This window comes from Canis lupus, chromosome 22 (assembly GCF_003254725.2).
Source record: "Canis lupus dingo isolate Sandy chromosome 22, ASM325472v2, whole genome shotgun sequence".
Lineage (NCBI taxonomy): Eukaryota > Metazoa > Chordata > Mammalia > Carnivora > Canidae > Canis > Canis lupus.
Genome location: NC_064264.1, coordinates 33458405 through 33480284, shown reverse-complemented (window position 1 = coordinate 33480284; position 21880 = coordinate 33458405). Strand labels below are relative to the sequence as shown.

Here is a 21880-nt window from a genome sequence, read left to right as displayed (position 1 = left end):
TCTACATTGTCTTCTTTTTGGAAATTAAAACATATTTTCTTATTTTCCCTATTTTAGAAATAGCTCCTAGAATCTAATATTAGCTTACCAGTCTGACTGCTGGTAAATTATAGTACTGTAGGGATGCCTGGGTGGCTCAGGGTTTGAGCGTCTGCCTTCGGCTCAGGGCCATCCGTGATCCTGGAGTCTGGGATCGCTTTCTGCATCCAGCTCCTTATAGGGAGTCTGCTTCTCTCTATGCCTATGTCTTCACCTCTCTCTCTGTGTGTCTCTCATGAGTAAAATAAATAAAATATTTTTAAAAACTTATAGTACTGTAGAAAGTACTGGATTCCAGGAGCTTGGAGCCACCCTATACACAAATTAGAAGTCATAAGGCGAGAGAGGAGTTCTTCTTTACTGAAATTCAGGATTTTAAAAACTGAGGTAAACTTCTGAAACTTATTCTTTGTCACTTTTCAATCATTTTTAAACACTCCTTCCTCATATTCTGATGACTGTCTATTTTTTTTTAATTTTTATTTATTTATGATAGTCACACACACACACACAGAGGCAGAGATACAAGCAGAGGGAGAAGCAGGCTCCATGCACCGGGAGCCCGACGTGGGATTCGATCCCAGGCCTCCAGGATCGGGCCCTGGGTCAAAGGCAGGCACCAAACCGCTGCGCCAGCCAGGGATCCCTGACTGTCTCTTTAGAAAAATCAATGTTTACATGTCTCTCAAGTCCCCCTCTCTCCCATTGAACTTACCTAGTCAGGTCTGTCCCATGAAAATTCCTAATTCTTCAGGCCTGAGGTGTTATTGGGTAAAACAATCAGGTCCAGTGTGCAAAAGAAATTTGTTTCTGGAGTCAATATTTCCCTCCTGCTGAAATATCTATATTAATGAACAGCATCACCTAATTATTCAAGCCAGACATCTAGGAATTATCTTTACTCTTCTATTTCCTTCATCTCTCTTATGCAATTGATAAAATTTATAGAAATGAATCTCTCTTCTATATCTGAGAAACATATATATATGTATATATACATATATATATACTGAGAATATATATCTATACTCAAATACCAGCCAAACAACATAAAAGAGGAGTCTGCAGAAAAATTAATTTAGTGCTAAAATAAAATAATTATAGAACTAAAAAAAATAGAAACAGAAATAGAAGCATGCTAAAAATATAATTTCCAACATGAAGGAAAATCCTAAAAAAAAAAAAAATCATGAATGAAAAGAATAAAACAAACAGACCAAAGCAATTAGAGAAAAGAACACAAATATTGATGAAGACATTCTAACATAAGGCTAACTGGAATTTCTAAAATAAAAAACTCAACTGTTGAATTCTCTGAGAAAAATCTGCTTAATCATTCCCATTTGAAAAAAATGAGAAATAAAACAAGTCGGTGATAAGGAATCAAAATATCACCACTAGAAGTTATAAAAGCTATGTATGTAGCTTAGCTGTGCAACTAAATAGACTTGCTATCTGAATCACAGTATTTGTCATGCTTACTTTATCCACTAGGCAATGCTGAATCAGGATAGACCAGTTCTCCGGCGAACTAGGAGGATAGTATACCTAATCAGGTGGAACATGGCAAAGCATAGGTGAATGGCTGCCCCTCAAAGGATGCCCGCTCTTAGGAGGAAGAGAGGCAGAACTGACATAAGCATTCCCAATTTATTTTCCAAAATTATCAACCATAAGTCATTCTATCTGAGGATAGAATGAGTAAAGAGGTGGATAGAAGCTTACACTAATGGAACACACATTATAAGAGGACCAGGGTTCACTCTTAGTGGAAGGGCTCTCCAAGAGTCTGCCTAATAGGATTTTAGAATTGCTCTACTGTATGTCTCCCAGTTGTTAACTTTCTCAGTGGGAAAGTGTTATGCAGTTACTCTATCCAATGTAATCATTGTAAGTTAGATATGTAAAGGAGAGAAAACTTACCTCAGTAGCCCTAAAGTCTCTGGACTAAAAAGCACCATTTCTAGAGCTGCTGTAGAGACTATAGCACATCATTTGATATCATCAACATTGTATTTGGTGTTATTATTCCATGGGGCTTTTTGTTCCTTTTTTGCTCCCTTGGGGTGGGAGCAAGTATATTTTGCACATAAAAAGGAGTCTGAACCAAGTATTTTTTGCATGTAGAAGATATTAGGGCATGTTCTGCTTCTCTCTCCTTCCAGACAAACAGATGGATTGTATTTCCCTCTCCTGTATGACTTTCTTAGACCAGTAAAATGCAAATGGAAGTGCCATATGTTTCTTCCATGCAGTCGCATTAAGAGCGTTAAGAGCCAGAATTCAACTCACCACATTCCTCTTTTCATTTTTTTTTTTTTGCCTTGGTGATTATAGAAGCATGTGTCGAGATGGAGCATCTATCAGCCTGTGTCTCTGAAAGTTTGCAATGAGCAGAGGCCTTCCATCCAAAGTAAGACATGTGGCAAGTAGAAGTATAAAATTATGTTACGGCTTTCTGCTATAGGCTCAAGTGACTGGTGTCAAGATGGGCTACTTCATGAAATCCAGAAAGGTGGTGCTGGTCCAGCTGGATGATAATCCAGACACAAAGCAGTCATTGTGAAGAACATTGATGATGTCATCTAAGCATATCCCTACAGCCATGCTCTGATCGACAAGAGCTTAAAGATCAAGTCTTTTGTGAAACTTTATAACTACTATCACCTCATACCCACAAGGTACTCTGTGGACATCCCCTTGGACAAAACTGTCATTCAAGGATGTCTTCAGATACTCTGTTCTTAAAAGCAAGGCCCAAAGAAAGGCCAAGGTCAGGTTTGAGGAGAAGTACAAGACCTGGAAAAAACAAATGGTTCTTCCAGAAACTGTGGTTTTAGGTCTGTTTTGTTTCAGTCATTAAACATACCCAAAAAACAGCAAATAAATAAAAAATAAAGTTGTGCTGTGCCAAAAGCCACTGAGATTTGGGAGTTGTTTGCCACTGCAGCATCATCTCATATATCCTGATGTGTATGCTGCTTTCTTGAAAGTATTAGAAATTTGCAGTGGAGGCAGTTCTAGTCACATAGTCTTGTTCAAGGGGCACCCTTATTCTTCCCTTCAAGTATGCTCAAAATCTCTTTTTTATTCACTCCCCTGTTGAACTTAATATGGATTCTACGTGGTAAGACAGCATCCACAAATTCTTATGACTGGGCATTTTCAGCACTATACCTCAGTGGGTATTGTCTCTTGGTAGAGAATGGCTTAGGCACTTAAAAAAAAAAAAAAAAGACCCTAAGACCCTAACTAGGTTTTCATATTGTTTCCACATTTTACTGGAAAAATCATCCTTAACACATTTCTAATCATAAGCAACTGTTGATATTTCTTAAGACTGAACCCAGCAAACGGCAGTATTCATGCAATGCTCCAGATTCTGCAAGGCATTTCTTTCTTTAATGTCTTTTTCTCAGTTATATTTTCCCCCCTCTAGTCCTGTCAGGAAGATTCAGCCAAATTTGTCTCAGTCTATATGGTATCGACTACTTGATCCTGACAGTAAGAAGATAAAACCAAAATCTCAACTGCATTGCAGTTCAAGTGAAGTAAATGCAGGGTAGAGAGATGGCCAAAAATGCTTAAAAGGCCTCTTAAGAATCTCTTTTCTCTATTTTTGGAAATTTGGTTCAGAAATCAGTTAGTTATTCTTGTATAACCAATCATCTTAAAACTTTGAGGCTTGAACTTTCTTACACCATACACAAAAGTAAACTCAAAATGTGAGACCTGAAACCATAAAAATCCTAAAAGAGAACACAGGCAACAATTTCTTTGACAACACTGTAGCACATTTTCTATGTCTCCTGTGGCAAAGAAAACAAAAGCAAAAAAAATAATAAATAAAAATACTATTAGAAGTATATCAAAATAAAATGCTTCTGCACAATAAAGGAAACAATCAACAAAACAAAAAGATGATCTACTGAATGGGAGAAAATGTTTGCAGATGATATACCTGATAGGAGTCTGTATACAAAATATGTAAAGAACTTATACAACTCAACTTATACAACTCAACATCCAAAACCAAATAATCCAATTAAAAAATGAGCAGAGGACATGAACAGACATTATCCAAAGAAGACATCCAGATGGCCAAGAGACATGTGAAAAGATGTTCAACATCACTCATTATCAGAGAAATGCAAATCAAAACCACTATGATATATCACCTCACACCTGTCAGAATGGCTAAAATAAAAAACACAAGAAACAAGTGTTGGCAGGAAGGTGGAGAAAAAGGAACTCTCACCCACTGTTGATGGGAATGCAGACTGATGCAGCCACTATGGAAAATAGCATGGAGTTTCCTTAAATAATTAAAAATACAATTGCCATATGATCCAGTAATTCCACTACTGGGTATTTACCCAATGAAAACAAAAATACTAATTCGAAAAGACACATGCATCCCTATATTTATTGCAGCATTATTTACAATAGCCAAAAGATGGAAGCAACACAAATTTCCATCAATAGATGAATGGATAAAAATTATATATATATATATAAATATATATATATATAACCATTTGTATATACGGTATATATACACACACACACACACACACACACACACACACACACAATGGAATATTAGCCATAAAAATGAAGAAAATCTTGTCATTTACAACAACATGGATGGTCCTAGACAGTATAATGCTAGGTAAAAGAAGTCTATCAAAGAAAGACAAATACCATATGATTTCACTTATATGTAGAATTTAAGAAATAAAACAGATGAACAAAGAAAAAAAAGAGACAAACCAAAAAACAGACTCTTAACTATAGAGAGCAAACTGGTGGTTACCAAAATGGTAGTAGGGGGAGGGGAGGAATGAGTGAAGGGGATTAAGAGTACACTTATGATAAGCACTGAGTAATGTATAGAATTTTTGAATCAGGGATCCCTGGGTCGCGCAGTGGTTTGGCGCCTGCCTTTGGCCCAGGGCGTGATCCTGGAGACCCGGGGTCGAATCCCACATCAGGCTCCTGGTGCATGGAGCCTGCTTCTCCCTCTGCCTGTGTCTCTGCCTCTCTCTCTCTCTCTGTGACTATCATAAATAAATTAATTAATTAATTAAAATTTAAAAAAAAGAATTTTTGAATCACTGTATTGTACACCTGAAACTAATAGAACACTGTACATTGATTATACTGGAACTTAAAAAGCGAATTATTTTTTTAAAAAATTTTGAGGCTTACAACATCAACTATTTATTATTTCTTATGGATATAAAAATCACCTCAATTGTTTTGTTGACCTGGGCTAGGTTTAGCTGCTCTCATTTGGGTTCTTCCCTATGTCTGCAGTCATCTAAAGGAGAAGTTCAGGGACTCATGACTCATTTTTGTTCCATGTAGTCTCTTATCCTTCAACAAACCATACAAGACTGTTTCCATAGCAATGGCAGATTTCCAGGACAGGAGTACAATACCCAAGTACTTTTTCAAACCTCTGCTTGTATCATGTCTGCTACTATTCCACTGGCCAAAGAAAATCATATGAACAAGCCCAGAATCAGTATAGGACCAGCACTATCAAAGGGCATGTATACAGATGGCATAAAATATAGGGGACCACTCGTGCATTTCATGCATTAACTGATTATGATTATTTATTACTAATTATTAACCCCAATGTATTAATCAGTGCAATTAATATATTACATAATGTGCTTAGGAAAAGATAAGTTTGCATAACAAGCTGTGTCAGTTTATACTTTAAAACCTTTCCCTTGGTGGTTGCTAGAAGGGCAGGGGAAAAATAGGTGAAGGAGATTAATAGGTAAAGCTTTCAGTTGTAAAATAAACGAGTCATGGAGATGAAAAATATGGTTTAGGGATTATAGTCAATATTATAATAACTTTGTAGGGTGACTGATGGTGACTACACCTATAGTGATGAACATTAAGTAATGTACAGAATTGTCAAATCACAGTTGTACACCTGAAACTAATATAACATTATATGCCAACTATCCTTCAATAATAAAAATTTTAAAGATTTTTATTTATTTATTTGACAGAGAGGTCATGTTGGGGAAGGGCAGAGGGAGAGAGAGAATCCCAGCAGAAGCCCCGCCAAGTATAGAGCCCAACATGGGGCTCAATCTCACAACCCGTGAGATCATAACCTGAGCAAAAATCACAAGTCAAACACTTAATGTCTGAGACACCCAGGCACCCCAATAATAAAAATTTTAAAAAAACAGAAACCCTTTACTAAAACCTGCTTATAGATGTGGTTCTGGTCACCTACATGGTTGTTATTTGATGATGATACTTCATAGCCTACTTGCTAGGATCTGTGCACCTTTGTCAAGGCCCTAGAAGCCTTTCTGCATTCCTGCCAAGAAACTCTGGCTCCCACAGACTCTTTTTAATGGTCTCATAGTCCTGTATACACTTGGCACCTAAGATGCCTATACACTCTTGATAAGGGAGTGAAAAGCCCGTGGGCACATTATTTTTTAAATCCTGAAATGTTCCCTGAATCCATAGGAAGTCACACTTACCTGTGCACCTAGCCCCCATAAAAGACAGCTGTGGGCTGCCACGGACTGAATGTCTGTGTGCCCCCAAAATCCATATGTTGAAGCCCTAACCTCCAGTGTGATAGTATTAGGAAGTGCGATCTTTGGGGGGTAATTAGGCTTGGATGAGTTCATTTGGGTGGAGCATTCATGATGGGATTAGTGTCCTTACAAGAAAAGGAAGACACCAGAGTTTCCTTTCTCTGCCAGTGGGAAGACAGCCATCTGCAAGCCAGTAACAGGGCCCTCATCAAGAACTAAATCTGCCAACACCTGGTTCTTGGGCTTCCCACCCTCTGAAATTGTGAAAAATAAATGTCTGTTCTTTAAGCCCTCCAGTCTACGGTATTTTGTCATAATACCTCAAGCTTATTAAGACACAGACCAAAGTCAAATATCACATGCCTAAAAAGAGTAGCATTAGAAAGCTAGTATGAGGCTTGAACTTTCTTACACCATACACAAAAGTAAACTCAAAATGTGAGACCTGAAACCATAAATATGTATAATATAAAGTGCCAAGGTCAAAACAATCCACACACACATTAAAATCAAATGATGCATGATTTGCATCATTTGGGGTGCATGGCTGACTCAGTTGGTGAAGCATGCTACCCTTGATCTCAGGATTGTGAGTTCGAGCCCCATTTGGGTATAGAGATTACTTAAAAATAAAATATTTAAAAAAAAATCAGGGCACCTGGGTGGCTCAGTCGGTTGAGGATCTGACTAGTGATTTTGGCTCATGGGATCAAGCCTGCATCAGGGTCTCTGCTCAGTGGGGAGTCTGCTTGAGATTCTGTCCCTCTGTCCATGCCCCCAATTGCATGTGTGCTCACTCTCTCTCTCAAAAATGAATAAATAAATCTTTAAAAAAAAAAAAGTTCAAAGCCATACCTAAGGCTTCTTCCTGTGTAATTTTTATCTCCAAATTCTATTCTCTGCTGTGTCATGCAATATTTCTGACCTATACACCAAATGTTAGGACTTTCTTTCAAAATTAACAAATAACATCCCTCTTTCCTGCTGAGATTATTTAGAAATTGAAAAGGAAGGCAACCAAAACATCACCTCTGTGGTTTATAAAAGCTAAACTAGAAGACACTATGTAGAGTGACAGCCAAATGTACCTGCTAACTGAAACATAAAATTAGGCAGACTTCTTTATTCAGGCATAGGCAGTACTGATGAGAGTTGTAGTCTTCATATGGGAGGTGGGTGGTCTAATCCAGTAAGAATTACTGCACGTAAAGTTGAAGTTATCCTGCTTCCTAGTTCTTACTTCCCTTGGGGTTTTATTCTCCACAAGAACAAGAGTAGAAACCAAGCCAAGCCAATTTAAGTTATTCATCTAAAATGCAGAGCTCAGATGCCTCATTGATTGCTCTCTGGGACAGAGTAAGTAAAGGAGTAAAAGTACACTGATCAAGCAACCTCCACATTCATGAATCTATCTCCCTAAAATCAACAAAGAAAAGAAAAATATTAAGAAATATAATGTAATATATATAAATATTTATATATAAATATAAATAAATGTACATATGTATTAAATATAAATAAATTTAAATATTTATATTTATAAATATAAAATATTACAAAAAGTATTAAAAGGCATAGTAGGAAAAAATTTCTTGCATTGAAGGAAAAGGAAAATATGTATATTAAGAGGAACACTGTGAATTCCACTTCTACCCATGAAGAAACTCAATGAAGGATATGTACATAGCCTTTTCAACAAATGATACTGGAACACTTGGACACCAATTGTTAAAAAATGAAACAACCTAAATTTCACACCTTATTTAAAATTTACTCAATATAAATCACGTACTTAAATTTGAAGAGTTAAAGTGCTATTACCAAAAGATGGAGCAATGGTTATTGAAGAACTTTAATAGCTTAAAAAAAAGTGTCCTTAACCAGTAACTGATTTGACAGTGTTTTTTTTTCCTGCCAGAAGTATCAGTGTTGTCTGGCATTGATCATTATTCATTCATTCATTCATTCCTTCATGTATGTCGCTCTTCTCAAAGGAGCTCAATACACAGGGAAATGAAGTATTTGTTCTTCTCCAGTCATTACAAGTGCTGAACTGTGACCATGTTAATCTTCCTGAAGAGGTAACACAGAATCTCACTAGGGGTACCCCTCTGCTGAGTACCTTGCAAGTTCACCTGGCACACTGTATTGGCTGGATTATGGCAAGCAAGAAGGAAAATTTGCTCTCACTAGCTCCCCGTATACCTCATGTCCTCTTCTACATTGAGCTTCAGAGACAGGACTTCCTTGGATCTTTAGGGTTCTTGGTAATTCCGCTCTCACTTTTGTAATCTTTCTCAGAAGCAGCACACATAAAGAAAAAGTGGGGAAAAAAAAGCAATAGCAGTAGTATTTTCATGACCATAAAAGACTATCTGGTTGAAGGTCTTCTGACTCTTTGCCTGCTTTCTATTGCCAAACAGCACATTTATTAAAACATACCAAAAGCCAAATAGGCTGGTTGCTGGCAGCAAAGTTAATTTAAAGAACTGAAGTAGGAAGATTACAGAACTGGAGAGCTATGAGAACTACTTTCTGAAGAAAACTGAACAGCCAGGAAAGCACTGGATCTTTCGTAACAGAAATTGGTATAAACGTGGGGAGCTGTGCCAATATATCTGACACATACTCCCTTAGAATGTGGCCATATCAAAAGCAATATTATCAATGATTTACTAATATCAAAAATCAATATGAGATATTAGCAATATGATACTAATAATTAGATTTGGGAACTATGTTGATTTTTATTATCAAAAACTGCATATTCTTTTTCTTATAAGTTACTGTTACTCGAGTTCTTAAAATTTGTTTTAGTAAAAAAGAAAAAAAAGAAAGAAGAAAGAAAGAAAGAAAGAAAGAAAGAAAGAAAGAAAGAAAGAAAAAGAAAGAAAGAAAGAAGGAAGGAAGGAAGGAAAGAAGGAAGGAAGGAAGGAAGGAAAGAAAGAAAGAAAGAAAGAAAGAAAGAAAGAAAGAAAGAAAGAAAGAAAGAAAGAAGAAAGAAAGAAAAAAGAAGGGAAAAAATTCAATTTGTATGTTCTTTGTTTTCTAAATCATCTCTTAGTAAGTTGGTTTTTACTCTTTCATACAAAGAAATCTTAGATCTTTCTGCCCGGCTTTCAACAGGGGGTCCCAGTAGCAGCACCAAAGGGAATTGGTGAGCTCCCAGTTAGAAGGGCCTTCTGTCCTGTCCCTTGTTAAGGACTATGGACATCTGCTCACTCAGGCTCAGTCCCATGCTGGTACAGTTTCAAGCCCAATCTCACTGCTAGTTCATCCTATAGAAAAAACGTGGGTGCTGTCAGTAAGTGGATTTAAGTTTTCCAAGGAGCTTTACGATTTAAAAACACTTTCTTTTTACTGTTTTTACAGTTTAAAAAATGCCAACAACTTGTACATCACCTCTTCCAAAAATCCTTTCTTGTTTTATCTAATCACTTTTGTGGTGATATTTGTGACAATCTTCTATACAGGAAGAAAACTGGATTACTTTGGATTTTACAGAGACTGTTTACATTTTAGATGTGAAGTAGGTATTTTTACCTCTTTTTAGAGGCATTGGAAAAGACCCACTACTATGCTCAAGTCTTCCTAGCTGGTTGGTGGAAAAATGCAACCTAGGACTTAGATTTCCTGAATGAGTCCACCAAGTTTAACCTCGGTTAAAAACATAATAATAACCACTCATATATTTATAGTATTTGGAAATACTAGAAGCATTCCACATGCACCATCTCTCTCTGATCCTAGAAATGCACTATAAAGTAAGCAGAACAAAGTATTGCATCTCCATTTTACAAATGTAAAAACCTGAGGGAAGAGTAGTGGTGGGGTTAAAAGATCTATCTAAGATCAAAGAACATTCAAGTGGCAAAGTCAGATGGAGAAGCCAGGCATTGGGACTCACACTGTATTCCAGTTCCATTCTATCTGCTTGTGCTTTACCTTTCATTCAACTGCTTCCTCAGTTTATCTAATTAAATTTATCTTATGCAGTTTTGCCACCATACATAAAGAAAGCTGGACTACTTGGATTTTAAGAGGATTGGGGGATATTTTTATAGGGTGAAAACTTCCGTTGAAGAGTTCTGCTCAACAGGGCCTAGAATGATAAATGAAGAGGATGATGAGGAGGAGGAGAAAGATAAAATAACCTGTGGATTATTTACCAGAGTGTTTGTAGACTTGTCATTAGCCTTCCAATCAGCAAGATTTGTGCCCAGTCTGTTTAAAATACCATTGGTTTGGGGTGCATGGCTGACTCAGCCCATGGGGCATGGGAGTTTTGATCTTGAGGGTTTTGTTTTGTTTTTGTTTTTTAGATCTTGAGGGTTTTAGCTCAAGCCTCATGTTGGGCCCAGAGTTTACTATAATAATAATAATAATAAAATTAAAAATAAATAAAATGTAATGAAATATCATTAGTGTCAGTTTTAAAAAATTTTTTGATTGCATTATGAGCAGTATGGATCAACATTTCAGAGGTGTCTTTAAATAATATGTTGTCGTTATTTAAAATATTAAATCTTAAAAAAAGTGTAACAAAATATTTTGTTGGCACAAAAAAATTCAAACAACTGGTTCATGTGAGCTAGGATCATTTGATGTATACACTTAGGTCTTTTTGACAGGAGAAGGTAAAATTATGGTTATTTAAAAATAGAGCTGTTAAAGATTGTGTCAAAACAGTTTCCTCCAATTGATTTTTTTTACTGTAATAAAAAAAATTGTGTACTTCGGCTCCATGTGGTATCACATGGAAATCTAAATGTCCTTGAAATTTTCTTGACTCAGTCCAAAGATGCAGATAGCTGGCCTTCATTGAGTAAGAATTCAACTGTGACTCAGAAGGTTTAAAAACTTGTCCCCAAACATTGATATCAGTGAATATGAGGACATTTGTAGGAAGATGGGAGATTCACATTTCCCTCCGTTGCAAGAAGGTAAGTTTTATTCATGCTAAAATCAATTCCTATTACTACCAAAAAAGTAAGGTTAAGTGTGTGTGTGTGTGTGTGTGTGTGTGTAGGTGTGTGTAGGTGTGTGTGTCTGTGTGAAAAAAAATAATTTGCAAACTACTGGGCACTATTCACATGTAAAGTATTTTTTTATCATCACCCTATTAGGGAATTAAAAATGTCTCATTTGTTTGGTTCCCTTTAGCGTTTCATGTCTGATCACTTGGCAATAGAGCTTCATAGATAATAAAGGTGAAATATCCAATAATTTTTTTTTAAGGAAAAGAAAAAAAATAAAAAACCTCTAGCTATGCCAAAGTTCTGAGAGTTCCATGTTGTGCAACAAAGCCACTGGCTTTGAACCAGTGCCATGACTCTAGCACCTTGTGCCAGATACTACATTTACTCAGGGTCATTTGGGCAAAAGTAATGAAAAATATTAAAGCAATGTTTATGTAGCAGATATGCAATATCAATCATGTTATGTACATTGGTGATAAGAGTAAGGATTGGGTTGTTTGGGAGAAAAGTGACATTTTTTCTTGAGTAGTGGAAAATTACCAGTTTATACTGTGTTTGAGTTCTCTACTTAACTTTATTCCTTTATTCTTTCTTTATGCAGCTCCACTGTAAATCATTTTGATAGCAAAAAAAAAAAAAAAAAAATTAAATTGTAAAGGATCACCAGAAATGTTTTCAAGAAATGATCTGAGAGTCAAAGTAACATGGTGATAAACTATAAATTATATATTATCCAGCCTGTTATTTCTATGTTGAGATAAATGGGCAAAGTGTTGGAGCAATAATTATGCTCAGAAAATGCTTGCTAATTGTCCTCTAATGTCAGACCGCCGTCCAAATCCTACGTTTCCCAGACTTACTCAGATAACAAATTCTAAAGACCTGGAATTGCAACAAACACCCTGCTTAATGTAGCATAAGCTCTCGATCTACCAATAGGTTCAAGTTGAAAGTTGTACTGTGGCCTCAAATGTGGTTTTCTTTGAAATCCACTAAGCTGTTCCTCAAACCCCTGCTCTGCTTGTTCCATCCTAATGATGGCTTTTCTGTATTAGTTTATTCAGTAAACATTTAGTTAGCTCCTTAATTCCCCACCCAGCTTTTATATCTCCTGCCCAAAACACTAGCTCTTGATACTGTATTTTTATTTCCAAACTGAATGCCATTTCCCTAAAATACAGTGTTTTCAAAAATTATTAACCCCAAGTTCATGGGGATCCCCGGGTGGCTCAGTGGTTTAGTGACTGCCTTTGGCCCAGGGCGTGGTCCTGGAGTCCCGGGATCGGGTCGCACGTCGGGCTCCCTGCGTGGAGCCTGCTTCTCCTTCTGCCTGTGTCTCTGCCTCTCTCTCTCTCTCTCTCTCTCATGAATAAATAAATAAAATCTTAAAAAAAAAAAAAAAAAAAAAAAAAACAAGTTCAACCCTCAAAAGCCTACGTAATCCATGGTATACCTAAAAATTGTATTTCCAATTGATAGTGTGTTTGAGTTCTCTACTTAACTTTATTTTATTCTTTCTTCATGCAGCTCCACTGTAAATCATTATGATAGCAAAAAACAAAACAAAACTATGTCCTTTTCCATATTATTCAGCCATTAGAAACGACAAATACCCACCATTTGCTTCAACGTGGATGGAACTGGAGGGTATTATGCTGAGTGAAGTAAGTCAATAGGACAAGGACAAACATTATATGTTCTCATTCATTTGGGGAATATGAATAATAATGAAAGGGAATATAAGGGAAGGGAGAAGAAATGTGTGGGAAATATCAGAAAGGGAGACAGAACATAAAGACTCCTAACTCTGGGAAACGAACTAGGGCTGGTGGAAGGGGAGGAGGGCGGGCGGTGGGGGTGAATGGGTGACGGGCACTGAGGGGGGCACTTGACGGGATGAACACTGGGTGTTATTCTGTATGTTGGTAAATTAAACACCAATAAAAAATTAATTTATTAAAAAAAAAACTATGTCCTTTTCCATATTCTTTCCTTTGGGGAAATGTATTGAATTCTCGCTTAGTAAAGCCAAAGGAGAATATATGCCCTTCAAAGTAACAGAAACGTTTACCTATCCTTTAAGATACAGAAGTGAAACTAAATTTACTGCCTACATTGTTGCCCCAGGCACTTTACAGAAGCTACCTCATCTAATCCCCAAGTAAATAGTACACAGGTTTTACAAATGGGGAAATTGAGGCCCAGAGAGCCCAAAGTATAAAAAGGAAAAAGTAATCAAATCAAGATTTACACCATTGGTAGTAGAATTTCATAATTCATGCACCTTCCAAGAACACCATCCTGCCTTTCAAAACAAGTGTCTGGAGCCAAAGTCAACTACTGCTTGGGTGTTCTAAAGGAGGAACAAAGGGAAAGTATTCTTGTTAGGGGCTGAATTGTGTCCCCCCAACCAAATTCATATAGTGAAGCTCTAAACCCCATTGCTTCAGAATGTGACTGTATTTAGAGAGGTTTTAAAGAGGTAATTAAATTAAAATGAGACCAACAGTGTTGGCCCTAAGCCAATCTGACTGGTGTCCTTATAAGAAGAGGAGATTGGAGTGCCTGGGTGGCTCAGTCGGTTAAGCATCTGCCTTTGACTCAGATCATAATCTCAGGGTGCTAGGATGGAGCCCCACATCCAGCTTCCTGCTCAGCGGGGAGCCTGCTTCTCCCTCTCCTCCCCACTTGTGCTCTCTGTCACCATCCCTGTCTCTCTCTCTCTCAATCTCTCTCTCAAACAAGTAAAATATTGAAAAAAAAAAAAAAGATTAGGACACACAAAGAGCCACCAGAAATGCACACACACAAACACAGAAGAAAGATTCCATGAGACTAGAGCAAGAAGGCAATCATCTGCAAGCCAAGGAGAGAAACCTCAGAGTTAACCAACACTGCCAACATCTTGATCTTGGACTTTCAGCCTCCAGAACTGTGAAAAATAATTGTCTGTTTTTGAAGCCCCCCAGTCTGTGGTATTTTGCTATGGCAGCTCCAGCAAACTAAGTCAATCTGCATAATAAGAAGTGCTGGGTCTCCTATCCACTCAAGTAGGTGAGTTATTTTGAGGCCATTGTTGAATGATGCAATTAATTTTTTCTAGGCTTGAGGTCCAATTCCTATGGAGCTTCCTATAGTAATCAAATCAATCCTATTTCTATTAGGTCTTCAAATATTTTCTTTAGGCACAAGAGACCACATCAATATATGGGATTGGAGATAGAAATATAAAATAAACATAACAAAGATGTCTACGACATACTTGATATGATGGGCACCCTCCTGTTCTGTGGGAGAACTCAACTTTACACCCCAAGGTGGGTATGAGGTAGGGTAAAGATTTCACTCTCTCAAAACTCTTGAACAACAGGATTTTATAAGCTTCGGGTTTGGTGAATATGTGGAAGAACTGGAAGGGTGGCCACCCTACGAGGGCCCATGGCCCTTCTGCCATCCATACCTAGTCCTGTGTATCTCTTCCAAATGGTTGTTTTGGAGTTATATCATTTGACACTAAATCAGTAAACGTAAGTAAGTATTTCCCCAGGTTCTGGGAGCCATTCTAGCAAATTATCAAAGGAGTCCACGAGTCCCATTTGGTCAGAAGTACGGGTGGCAATCTAGACTTACAATTGGCATCTAAAGTGAGGACAATTTTTTGGGACTGAACGCATGACCCATGGGATCTGCAGCTATCCCCCCAGGTATAGTTTCAGAATTGAATTAAATTTATAAGACATCCAGTCAGTATCCACTAAAAATTGAGAATTGCTTCATGTGGGAAAAATTCACACAGCTAGTATTGGAAGTATTGAGAATAGAGGAGAAAAACAAAGTTTCCTTTCACAGTACTCTAAAAAGTTCCTAAACTTTGGGTTGGCCTCGGAACATCATTGGCCTCCCACTGCCCGCTAGAAAGTGAATGACCTACAGCTGGGCAAGCTTCCCGGTGTTCTTCCAGGATACACTCCCACTATCCAAGAACAGGGGAAAGTACCAGGAGTCCTGCTACAGGCTACACTCGCCACAGTGTAGAGCCTCATCACGTAGAGCCTCAGAAGCTCACAGTTTTCTGCTTCATCTGTGAACTTTGGAAGTTAAGATTAAGGATGAAATATTTAATCAGTACTACAAGACACATTGCCTTCTTCTGCATTATATGCCTTGATACACCTGGTGACCAAATTAGCACATCAGCTTATTTTCCCTAGCGAACACAGAAGTTGGCCTGAAGAACTACTTTTCTCCTCATCTATCCATTCTGATCTTCTGGGAGTGGTAAGAGAATGGTGCTAGAATTGTTTTTGTGTTTTGAAAATGTGTTTCCAAAAGATGGCATGGGCAGCTCATTGTTTTAGACATTGAAAAAATCAATTGTTTTAGCTCATTGTTTTAGACTTTGAAAAAATCAATCAAAATCCTCAGGAACTTCCTGGATGGACTCTGAAACTGGTTCCTGAATGCAGAGGACAGGGAGAGACAAAGAAAGGGACATGCCACTCAGGTTGATAGGTGGCAGTTTTAATAAGCAAAGGGAACTTACATCCTAAGCTTGTCTTGGGCAGCAGCAAGATAAGTAGATCTCTACACCTGCTCACCAAATCCTAAAAGTTAGTATAGAGACCTTAACTAGGTTCAGTCATGTATGCTGGGCAGGTGTTCTTAACACCAAATCACTCTCTCAAGGTTATGTCATTGGAGCAGCCTCTCGGATCAGGAAAGGCAAGCAGAACCCACATTCCAAGTGGTGGTGGGGGCGGAGGGGTGAGAAGCATCTTAGAGGCCGGGTCCCACTCAGGGATCAACCAGTGTCCATGTCTTTATGATGACCTTCCCAACAGAAGACCCAATCCCTTCCCCATGGGTTGTTATTGGGGCAAGTTGCCTTGAGAGGATGCATGCTAGGATTTATGGGGCTTCACCCTGCCATGCTCAGAATGTTGCTCCCTGTCTGCCCATGGCCTGGGGCACTAGGTTAAGTGTGACCCAGGACTGGAGACTTGGGAAGACAGAAAGGACAGAAGGAGGATAAGGAGGGAGGTCAGAGATGAAAATCAGTCCTCCAGTACAAACATCAGCTTTTGTCTTGTCAAGGCAAGAGTTTAATAATGCACGATTTTCCCGGTCCCCCAGACAAGCTAAATGTCAATATCAGGGCAGCCAGGAAATGCCTCAATTCTTAATAGAGACTGGAAAAATGACAGCCTCTTCGGGATATGCTAGCACTTTCCCAGCTCAAAGGGAAACTGCCAGCCTAACATCTACTTGTCTGATAAATACATGCGCATCAACTATATTTCGCTAGAACTCAACCCTTTATCACAAATTATTAGTATCATATTTTTCAGAAAAGCATATTTCTTTATTAAAGATTAGCTCCCCCACCTGCCACTCTTTACTTTTCATCCATAATGCTCTGAGACTAAGTTCTCTTTGGGCCCTCTGGGCAGGAAGGTATCTCTAGGGTGGTGCAGGAGACTCCCCTTTCCTTTCTCACCTTTGGCCCCTGGCCCAGGCTGCTGGCAGAAGGGCCCAAGTTACACCACTTGAGAAGCCATGTACGAATATGCCCTTTAGGGGAGCTGAATGAAGGCCAGGACCAGAAGGAAGAGCAGCTGCACCAAACAGCTTCCCCTGAGTGGTCTCAGACACACTATCTTTCTGGGCAGTGCAGCCAAGAACATTTGGGAAGCCAGGTAAGGCGATGAGGCAATGGGAGAGCAAACCAGTTCCACTGCTCTTCTCTGAGGAAATTTGAGGAGGGATCCCAAGAGGAAATGTGCTTCTACTGAATTCTTCAACAACAACAACAGCAATAAGAGAGTTCCTTAAGAAATCTCATTTGCCAATGATTGTTCCTATTTCCTCTCATACAGCAGAGAACAGAGAAGAAGGTTGTGAAATGATATGCCTCTGTCATGCATCAACATCTCCAACTAGGAAGAGAAGAGGGATGGTTTTCTACTCACATTTCTAAAATCTTCCATTGCTGATCCACTAAGAAGAACCAAGTATCTGGAAAAATAATAGAGTCATAAAACTAGTATTAACTAACAATACTATTGGGATGCCTGGGTGGCTCAGTAGTTGAGCATCTGCCTTTGGCTCAGGTTGTGATCCTAGGGTCCTGCGATCAAGTCCCCCATCAGGCTCCCCACAAAGGAGCCTGCTTCTCCCTCTGCCTGTCTCTGCCTCTCTCTCTCTGTGTCTTTCATGAATAAATAAAATCTTTTAAAAATACTATTGATTAATATCACATTTATTAATATTAATCAATATTATTAATAAAATGGAGTAAAAGGAGGCATTACTCATTGCTACTTGCAGGAAAAAAAATTCATTTAAAAATAGATTTAGCTTAGGGGCTCCTGGCCGCTTCAGTTGATTGAACATGCAACTTTTGATCTTGGGGTTGTGGGTTCCAGCCCCATGTTGGGTGTAAAGATTCCTTAAAAATCAAATCTTTAAAATAATAGATTGGCTTAAATATGATATATCTCACCAAACACTTCTTAGAAGTTAAAATCTAAAGCAAAGATAATAAATGGAAATAATTTTAACAAACACATAATTTAGAATTTAGAATAATGTATTATCCTTGGTGTAGCATAACACCCTTTTATCAGACAAGCAGGAAAATTTAACTATTAATATGAAAAATTAATTTTTTCATATCTGAAAAGTAATGAATGGCATTTGTTAATGTTTTAATAGCCTAATATTAAATATTTCTTCTGTAAAGCCAAATAGCAATTTAAAATTGATTATATTCCTACTATTGCCATAATTTATGATTGGTAATCCTTTATGCATTTGATGGTAAAGAGAATCCATGATGAGCCTTCACATGGATTGATAACCTCCTTCACAAGTGTATAAAATCAAAACATTTTCAAGTCATGCTACCCAAATACACATATTATAAAACATTGAATGCAGAATTTAGAAGTTGATTTTCACTTCTTAAAATAATTTTTACTGTATTTATTTTTTTGTAGGCTTCCTCTGTTCAATCTTTTGTGGGTGTATTTTTTTCCTGCTTTAAAAATAATTAGGGGCACCCATGTGGCTCAGTCAGTTGAGCATCCCACTCTTGATCTAAGCTCAGGTTTTGATCTGAGGGTCATGAGTTCAAGTCCAGTGTTGGGCTGCACAGTGGGCATGTAACATACATACATACATATATACATACATACATAAAAGAATTAAATACACAAATTTAAATAGTACCAGAATATACAACTGTAGACAATAAAAGGCCCCAGCAATACCACTCATAAAGCCAAAGAGTCTGGTGTATTCATGAAAACATTGGTTTTAGACTTCCTGCATTCAAGTCCAACTTAGCAACTTGTTACCAGTGAGATGTTGGCTAGGTTGTTTCCATCCATAAAAAGAGATAACAACCAATCCATCTCAAAATGTTGTCAATAATCAATAAAACAATCCATATAAAACACATAGTACAGTTCCCAGAATATACTAAAAGCCCCATAAATAAGAGCTCAGCAGCAGCAGCAGCAGCAGCAGCAGCACATTTAACAGGCAACCACCTCCAACAGTTTGATTTAATTTTAAGTTACGTCACTATCCTTAGTGACTTAAAGATCCTTTCAGTTCACTTCCCCTTGACAGACACTGAGGCTTATTTCTGTGAATTCTCAGGAACCAAACTATGAGAATTACAGACTAAATTTCCTTACTCACCATTCATTTACCATCACTGGGAACAAATGTGACAGCCCCTTTCACACTTTTGGTATCGATTAGAAAAGACTTGTGCAAATAAGTCATTCTTGGTTGATATCTAAAGAGAGTTGACCTTCTCTGCCCCTTAAATCCTACATATCTCCTCTAGCTTCATGGATCCAGCCAAATAACACATTCATTCCCTATGGTCCACCAGGGGCTCCACAAAATTGCTCATCAGGCTCTCCATTGCACAATACCCTGTGACTGTAGCACTGAAAGGATCTAATGCTGGCATTCTACGACAGTCCTCTGGTCTGGAGGTTGCCAACATAGGTAGCTATTCGTGACAATCAATTGTGGTTTGTGTATTTACAGTCAGTTCTTCTATAATACTTGCTTTGAATACAAGAATTTATCCCAATGTGACTAATAAATTAGGAGAAATTTTAGCATAATGCTCATTTTGCATTTGCTTCTGCAGGTTTCATCACCAAGCCTACAAGAAAACTTTACTGAACTGAGCCACACAACCAACCAACAAAACGCCAGCACACACACACCTCTCTGGGACAGTAAGTGATATATTTGCTGTTTCATTTACTGCTGCAACTTTCTACACCAGCTCTTCCAGCTTCCCACCTGATTTCAGATAAGCACCTTGCAATAGCTCACAAGCTGCAACCCTAGCCTACTGGCCATTTAGCCCTACACCCTCCTTTCATTTTTCCCCTCTTCCCTCTCAGGCTATTTTGTACTTTTCCTTTGTTCTCTACTCTTTTTCTCTCTTTATTTCTCTTTCACTCACTCTTTTTCTATCTCCCTATTGTTCTCTTCCTCTGGCATATAGGGTGGCAGCCATCGGAGCAAGGTGGGCATACATCATGAACAATTGTAGCAGTGCCCTCTCTCACAGTCAAATGAGACATTTTTCAAGGTCAAGTGACATATTTATTGCAGTTGATGTATTTCTTCACCATTTTCCACGGATAAAACTGTGCTACCTTTTTAACATTTTTGGGTGTTTACCCCAATCCCAGCCTGGTAGCTTCTATTGCATGATTTTGCATAGCATGGGGAGTCTTAGGAACACATATGTTAGGGATAGCAGAACTGACAGTATCTATCATCTCTACAATTGACTGAGCTTTTATCAGACTTTGAAAGAAATTAACTTTTATTCAAAAAAAAATTTAAGAACGTTTGGTCTAGGGGAGTCATCTCTAATAGAAATATGAGCCATTTATGTAAAACATTTTTCAGTAATGAAGTAAAAAGAAACAGGTTAAATTAATTTTAACAATGTTTTATTTAACCCAATGATTGCCACTTAAACACATAGTCTATATAAAAAATATAAATGCTATATTTCTCCTTTTTTGTACTATGTCTTTGAAATCTGGTTGTACATTACAGCACATTTCAAGTGCTCAATAGCCACATATGGCTAATGGCTACTGTTAACAGTGTATCCCTAAAGATTGCTGTCCTTTGACCAGAGAAGATGGACACAGGATAAAAGATTCCTGATCCACCTTTTTTTCTCAGATAATGTAAATAAAGCTAAAAGGTAACTTTGTTTAAAGAGGACTTGAAATGAATCTGCCAGCCCTTATGTGCTTTCTAACCGGATTTAGATTAATGCCTTATTTAGTGTCAGATTTGTTGTGGTCCATAAATGGGAAAAATGTGCATCCATCTAAATATATAATCTATTCCATGTAGATCTCCTGGGGAATACAGAGGAAGTCTTCTGTTTGCAAGCTGCATCTCTTAGACTGTGAGGCTTATGAGAAAACTTTTGACCAATACTTTTTCTAACGATAAAAAACATAATTTTAAAAACAGCTTTTGTGGGGGCACCTGGCTGGCTCAGTCAGAAGAGTGTGCAACTCTTGATCTCAGGGTCATGAGTTTGAGCCTCACACTGCGGGTAGAGATTACTTAAATAAATCAATAAACTTTAAAAATAGCTTTTGTGAACATAAGAAGAAAAAGAAACACATTTAAGTTGACTTATATAGGACAAAAAATTCACAAAGAATTTATTCAAAAAGAAACCAATTCATAAAGAATCCATCTTAGAAATGTAAGCTTTTAATGTAAAGTTCCCTACATTCAGTTACATTCAGTTGCTTCTAAGTATCAATTTGATCATCAGCAGAATACTCTCATAGTTTTCTGAAATTTTTTTAGGTAATTCTTTCTTCATGAAAACTACTATACAAAAGCCAAGTATGTAAAATCAAAGCTCCTTTGTCTCCCCCACTATAATGCGGATGGTCGCAAGTCCATAGAGCATCACTGGAAAAAAAAATAATAATAACCCCTACAGCTCTGTCATTTAGAATAATCTGGGTAGAAAATTAAGTTAAACACTTAGGAAAATGCAAAAGATGTGAAAAACAGTCCTGCATTTAAGAAACCTAAAATATATCATCTGAAAAGCTAGAACTAAAAACAAATACATAAAAAAAATTAGAGAATAATTAAATGGGACCAATGGTAAGTGTAAAATTGCAGAAGGGGTGCTCTGGTCTCTTTAATACCTAAGCTCTAATGCAGAGTAACTTTATAAGTAGGCTAAGT

The 21880-nt window shown here is 37.6% G+C and overlaps 1 long non-coding RNA gene and 1 pseudogene across 1 annotated transcript; both read left to right on the top strand.

Annotated features, from left to right (window-relative positions):
* Nucleotides 1-2527: 2527 nt before the first annotated feature.
* Nucleotides 2528-2879, top strand: LOC112656091 (60S ribosomal protein L27-like; annotated as a pseudogene).
* An 8572-nt stretch (nucleotides 2880-11451) lies between these two features.
* Nucleotides 11452-17842, top strand: LOC112656002 (uncharacterized). The gene is made up of 5 exons (XR_003134019.3): nucleotides 11452-11566; nucleotides 13130-13266; nucleotides 14526-14656; nucleotides 14767-14919; nucleotides 17479-17842. It is a non-coding gene; the product is annotated as an uncharacterized LOC112656002 (long non-coding RNA).
* The last annotated feature ends 4038 nt before the right edge of the window (nucleotides 17843-21880 follow it).